The following is a 6,250-nucleotide window of genomic DNA, read 5'->3' as shown; positions in this document are numbered from 1 at the left end:
AGTTTGAGTGTAGAAATTAAATCTCTCTTACTCTCTTTTTTCCTCCTTAAAAAAAATGCCATGTACAGTCAATCTCCTGCACTGTTGGTCACCTTGCTGGATAATATCTCACATTATTGAAGATTATTTTTAGAAAGGCCCTGCCTTTAAGAAACACTCTATTTGGTTTGTGCAATTAGTTCTGGCAATTCAGTTTATTGTACATATTTTGAATCTAATTTTTCTGGTCATTCCAATATCCTGGTTTTCCTTCTACTGTTAGTTTACTGAAGAATTTAAGTACAATGTGATAGATTATTTATAGGATGTGGAAAAAACATCCAAATATAGAAAGTAAACTGGCAGAAACAGGGGTTTATCAGTTGAAGCATTCTGCTTTACGGGTTAGTGAAGCAAATAACTGCTCCTTCTACTGACACACATTTTTTCAGGACCTTGCTAGGATACCATTTTGCTTTTTTGTATCTATATTTGTATAAACTTTTGTCGGTTCTTTTGTATGTAGAAGATACATAAAACCACCTTGCATGTGCATTTGTACACAGCTGTATTTTGTATTCTACCAGCAAAATCAGCAGCTTCAGCTGGACTTTTTCCTTAGAGGCCCACAGAAAGGGCACAGCCAAATTGTTTGTGCTGAGGTGCTGGCAAGAGGTTGTAAACTGAAAGACTGTAGTACAGGAATTAGTGCATGTGTGAAGGGCTTCCTGCTCTGCGTTTCTCATCTCCAGAAAGCCCCACAGTGTAAGCAGCATATCATGTTTTCTCTTTGAATCACAGTTTAATTGTGCCAGACCAGAAAATGCTGTTCTGAGTTGCAATTCAGCTTCCCCTGCAGTCACAAACCAATACATTTAGAATGCTTTATTTTAAAGAAGAAGTACCATGAAAGCACATCCCAGGCACACCTTGTCCATCTGTTCTCTACTGCACGTCCAAGTAATTCCATTCTCCTCTGAGGTGCTGGTAATTTGTCCTCCAATGGTGCCAAACAGCAAGTTCAAAATACAGATGAGTGCTGAGCAGCAGGAAAAGTGGTCCCAGTAAATTAAAGTGCTGACAAACATTCCCCTGCTTGGTGTCCCTGGCTTTAAGTACTACAGCACACACTGGGCAATAAATGAGCAGTTCCCAAGCCCAGGTCATCAGTTAGCAGCTTTTGTTGATTCCAACTCAAGTCAGGTATGTGCATCTGAGGGCAGTGTTCATTGCTAAATTAACACTGAGCACGGTCTAAATGGATAAATCTGTCTAGTAAAGTGCCTCTCTTGGCTTCCATGAATTTAGGTTCATTATTAAGCTTTGCTCAAATAGTATAAGTTACTCTACTCCATATGAATTTAAACTGATGACAAAAAGGAACTACCTGTTTATAAATTAGTTGCTGCAACACACAATAAGCTCTCCACAGGCAGGGCCTCAAAGGACAACAGGAAATTTTTCACCATTCACCACCCCCTGTTGGCACCTCCGTCCTCTCTCCTCCATTTCTTCTTCAGCTCTTGCAGCATTTGCAGTTACTTTTTACCACCCACTCCTAAAATTGTGACTTCCCCAGGACTCTTGCAACCTGCTGACCTCTCACATCCTGGAAGAGGGACACACCTCGGGACTTTCCTTGCTGAGAGAAGCAGGAGGCAGCGAAGGCCTCGGGCTGCCCGTGTGGGGGATCTGCACATCCTCCTGCTGGGGGTGCTGCTGGCAGCGAGGGACCAGCTCATCCCGGCTGTGTTCACAGCGGTGTCCTCTCTCTGGGGGAAAGAGCTGTGTTCCTGCTGCCTGCAGTCCCCACCAGCGCTGCAAGTGTTCCAGGCCAGGCTGAACAGGGCTTGAAGCAGCCTGGTCCAGCAGAAGGTGTTTCCTGCCCATGGCAGGGGGTTGGGACCTCTTACCTCTATGGTGCCTGCCAACATAAACCATTTTACAGCTCATGTTGGCGAAGTGTTGGAGGACTGTCTCCTGTGCAGGGACTTCACCCTGTGCAGGGCAGTGAGCCACAGGAGCCCAAGGGAGCTGTGCCCTCACCGAGAGGCTTTTTGGATGGCACTCGAAGGGGGACACACTGACTGTCTGCTCTAGAGCTGAGCACCCTCTTCCTCACGTCATTGCACCCCTTCTGAAACCACCCCAAGGTGAAATAACCCCTCTCACCGTTTTTTCCCCCCTTTTTTAATGTTGAAACAGCTTTCCAGTGGCTGTCACACACTTCAACTTGCCCGAAGGTGTCCTGACGTGTAAGGAGAGCCGAGCAGGAAGAATGGGGGAAGAACAAGCCCGGGGATCTGGTATTTAATCTCAGCTCTGTTACTGACAGCGCCAAAGGAGTGTTGGAAGGTCTCCTAAAGAACCTCAGATCATGGTGTGGCCTGGGCAGAGGGGTCGGGGTGGGGGGGGAGAGGCACCACACCAGACAATCAACACGACTTTTTTTGTGTGTGCTTTAGATTTCCCTTCCACACATTGATGTTAGAAAACAATTGCAATGCCTTCTTAGATCTCTCAGAAAGTTTTCAATTAAAAAAATACAGGGATATGTTTGAGGAATTCTTCATCACCATTACACATACACTTATTCTCTGTTAGTAATTCCACATTGAACTCCTGAAAAAATTCTGAAACCCTGTTGCTAAAAGAAAGTAAAATAAATAGAATCCAAGCTTTTGATTCTTCCTCAAGAAGAATTAAAACTGTTTGACCCCTTAGACACCACTTTCAAAAAACACTAATGAAAATAAGGTTTAGTTATTATATTTTTAAATGCTGTGATATATTTAATGTGAGATATATACATTTATATCTTTTATACATACTAATCTTTAAAAATTTGGGGGTCATCTTTTTAGGATCCTTGTCCCTGACTGATGAACTCAACATAAAGCCACTGACTGAAGGGAAAAGAGACTCAGACAAAGAATCTGTGTTAAATGTATGTTAGATTTTTTGGTCATGCTTCTTAATGTGCTGAGGTTTTCTATGTAAAGAATATTATTTATGAATCACGCAGAGTTTTTCCAGATTTTATTTTCAGAATTTCTGAACAATAAGTAGAGAGCTTATAGCTAGCCCAGAAATTGTGCTATGTGCACTTCTCTTTGAAATTCTTCATAAGGAAAAGAAATTCCAAAAAAAGGAGTATAGTATACCTTTGAAAATTCAAATTATACTTCATTTCAAATGGTTTCTAGTCTTAATTTCCTCTAGATTTTGACTAGTTTTTAATTAAATGTTAAAGGCAGGGAATATGATTTCTAAAGTAGGCAAAAAGACGTTGATTATAAAGTAATTACAAATGTTTCTGGGCATGTTTTGGCAGGTTCATTAACGCTCAGCGCTAATAGTGACCAGGTGTGTGCTTCACGTTAATGTCACTGTAGCTCCATCTTGTGGCTGAATGATTATTCTCGATTAATTTTCGATTCTGTAGGAAAAGGTTGGTCGAAAACAAACATGAAAAATGACGAGGAGAGGAAATTGTAGGCATGATTAATTTCATTGCCATTGTTTAAATAAGAAAAAAGTGACAGAAGAAAACCCAACCCTGAGTGTTTAGTACTCACCTTCCGTGGTTGTCATTTAGAATGTCTAAGTGGATAATTATAAACTGGGGGAAGTTTTAGTTGAAATATTATTTAAGAAAATGAAAGAAAAGATTTCATGAGTATTATGATTATCTGGATCAATGAGTTTATGAATCATATATATCCTGCCAGTCATGTTTTGTTCCTATTTCATACAGGTGATCAAACATTCTGATGGGCAGTTTAACCTTGAGGCTGCGATTAAAAGTGTTGACACAATGTCCACTGAGTTGAAGAAAATAAATGGTAATTCTGACTTCATCATCCAAGTTCCAAGCTCTTGAACAAGAAACTGTTTAAGACATTGTTCTAAGAGTGTGCAGCTGTGAATGGCCTGGTTCTCTATGTCAGGCAACTAGGTTTTAATGCAATGAAGCAATAGATTTGCTCTTGTGTTTTGAAAAATTAATGAAACAGAGTAGTTACAGAGCAATGGAATCGTGTTAGTTAACCATGGGAAACACCTGTTAGGTGATCAGTCATTCCTTTGTAGGAACACTGACAGTCTTCTAGAGCAAATATTACCAATATGCTAACACCAAACTGAATTAACCATCTCGAAGTAAGCGAAACAAGGCAACCCTTCAACTTTTTGAATGAGTTGCTAGATGACCACTAAAACAATGCTGTATGTAGATTACCATTCACTGCCATTCAGGAAGTACCATGGTGATGCACTGCCCTTTGTCTTTCAGTGGAAAGCCAGCTACTGCTTTGTGATCTTATTTTGAATTTCAACCATCCTGTGAAAGCCCAAGATTCCAGAGAAGCTGAAGAAAAGACTTGGAGTTTGACAGATTAAGTAACATCTACTTTCATGTATTGTCTTCTATTAATACTGCTGAAGCTGCTGCTTCTTCCTCTTCTTTCTTCTTCATCTTCATCTTCTTTCTTTTAATTAAGTTTGAACTGCACTATGATAGCATGGTTTCCTGTAGTTAGACTACTTTTATTTTTAAGCTAAACATGTGGAATGGAAAAAAAGGTTATTGTTTCTGAGAGGGGTTTTTCAACCCACATGTCCCAAATTAAGCCCACTAGGGCTGGAAAGACTGATGTAATTAATTTTAAAGGTCAGGAAACTGGGCATGAAGTTTTTCACATGGTTTTCTCCTTTTAAACAAAAACGTGTTGGAAAAGTAACAAAAGATTTGAAATATCTTCAAGTCATTGCTCTCTTATCTCAGTTGTGCTCCAGGAAACAGGATAAGAAACTGTCAGTGAAGGAGAAACTGCAACTTGTGTTTTCAGCTGCCTTCCTCATCTTAAAACTGTTGCTGAGGAGGGGGTCAAAGAGCAGATTACTTCTGGAAAACCAAATGTACTTTTCATTCCATAAGTGGAGTAGTAACGACTCTCTAATGCAACTAGTTACAAAAGCAGGGAGGAGTTGGTGGCTGAAATACTCTATCCTGAAATTTTCTTGGCCCAAAATTTGCACAGCCACTATTTTCATGTAGTTCATTACAATTAATATTCAATCGTACTTTACTTGTTGACATGTTTGAATGTTGAGATGTATTTTTGTTCTTATGCCAAATATACTTACCTGAATAATCAAATGGAGATTTATTCTACTTAAAAAAAAATATGCAGTGTTAGAATTTGTTATGCTGGTTTATATTTTATTTCTCTTTCACTGGTGAGATGATTTAAAATTAATAAAACACAATTCCATAGGAGGTGTTTCTGCATTGTCAGATTTTTCAAGGTAGGGCAATGGAATAGAATTACAGCTCACAAGAGTCAGTGCTGATATGAGGGATGTTGTTCTTAATTTTAACATTTTTGGAAAAGATAGATTAGAACTGACTTTTCTTTCACCAGATTAGTAATGAGTTTTTTAAAATATTGGGCTAGAAGCAGCTTTTATCAGATGAAGAATTTTTAAAATTTTATTTTTCATCTTTATTTTTGGACTCGTAGTTGCATGGAAATGAACTTTGCTAACTTTGAATTCCAGCTCTTAGCTAAACATCTTAGAAAGGAACATTTACAAAACATATAAGTAAAACTGTTTGTGAAATCTGATTATATTATCTGGGAAGCTTTACAGATTGCATGGAAGGTATTTTCTACCTTGAATTTTGGTTCCAGTGTTTTAACTGATACAGACAAAAATGGCTCTAAAGGAGAAAACGTGTAACCAACTCTGTCATAATTATCAAACCAAGGTCTTCTTAGAACACAAAGGAAATTGAAACCCAGGGGAATGAATTGGATAAATCAACTGCAACTTGTATTTTTGAACTGAGAATATCCCCATTTTTCTTTTAAAAATACAGTAAAACAAAAAGCAGTAGTGCAAGAGGAACTAAGTTTGGCCTGACTGTGTGCTTTCTAAGAGATTTGGGGGGGTTCTGCCACTTAAGGATCACATAATAATAGTATTATTGATGTACTCCTTGTAAAAATGTAATTGCTTGGTTCAGTCAGAAAGACACAGCTGAACAGAGGTTTGTGTGGAGAGAATCTTCTTCCTGAGTGAGGTTAGAGAATTCTAGGAGATGCAGAGCTCCAGCTGTGGGCTGAGGCATGGAATCCTCAGTGGCCCGGCAGAGAGGATGTGCTGTCTGTGGGTGTGGTGTTTTCCTGGAAAAGTGTGAACAGTTTCACAGCTGAATAACCCAGACCCAGATCCTGACATGCACCTGCATTTCCAGGGCTGGAGG

At 39.3% G+C, this 6,250-nt stretch overlaps 1 long non-coding RNA gene across 1 annotated transcript; it reads left to right on the top strand.

Moving 5' to 3' along the window:
* The first annotated feature begins 2,190 nt into the window (after positions 1 to 2,190).
* LOC121663291 lies at positions 2,191 to 5,379 on the top strand. Its single transcript, XR_006015591.1, has 4 exons — positions 2,191 to 2,285; positions 2,844 to 2,926; positions 3,737 to 3,824; positions 4,274 to 5,379. It is a non-coding gene; the product is annotated as an uncharacterized LOC121663291 (long non-coding RNA).
* The last annotated feature ends 871 nt before the right edge of the window (positions 5,380 to 6,250 follow it).

The sequence above is a fragment of the Corvus kubaryi genome, unplaced genomic scaffold (assembly GCF_017639235.1).
Source record: "Corvus kubaryi isolate FWS band 111438036 unplaced genomic scaffold, C.kubaryi_AGA036_p1.0 37270, whole genome shotgun sequence".
NCBI classification, from domain to species: domain Eukaryota; kingdom Metazoa; phylum Chordata; class Aves; order Passeriformes; family Corvidae; genus Corvus; species Corvus kubaryi.
This window is presented reverse-complemented; position numbering and strand designations above follow the sequence as displayed.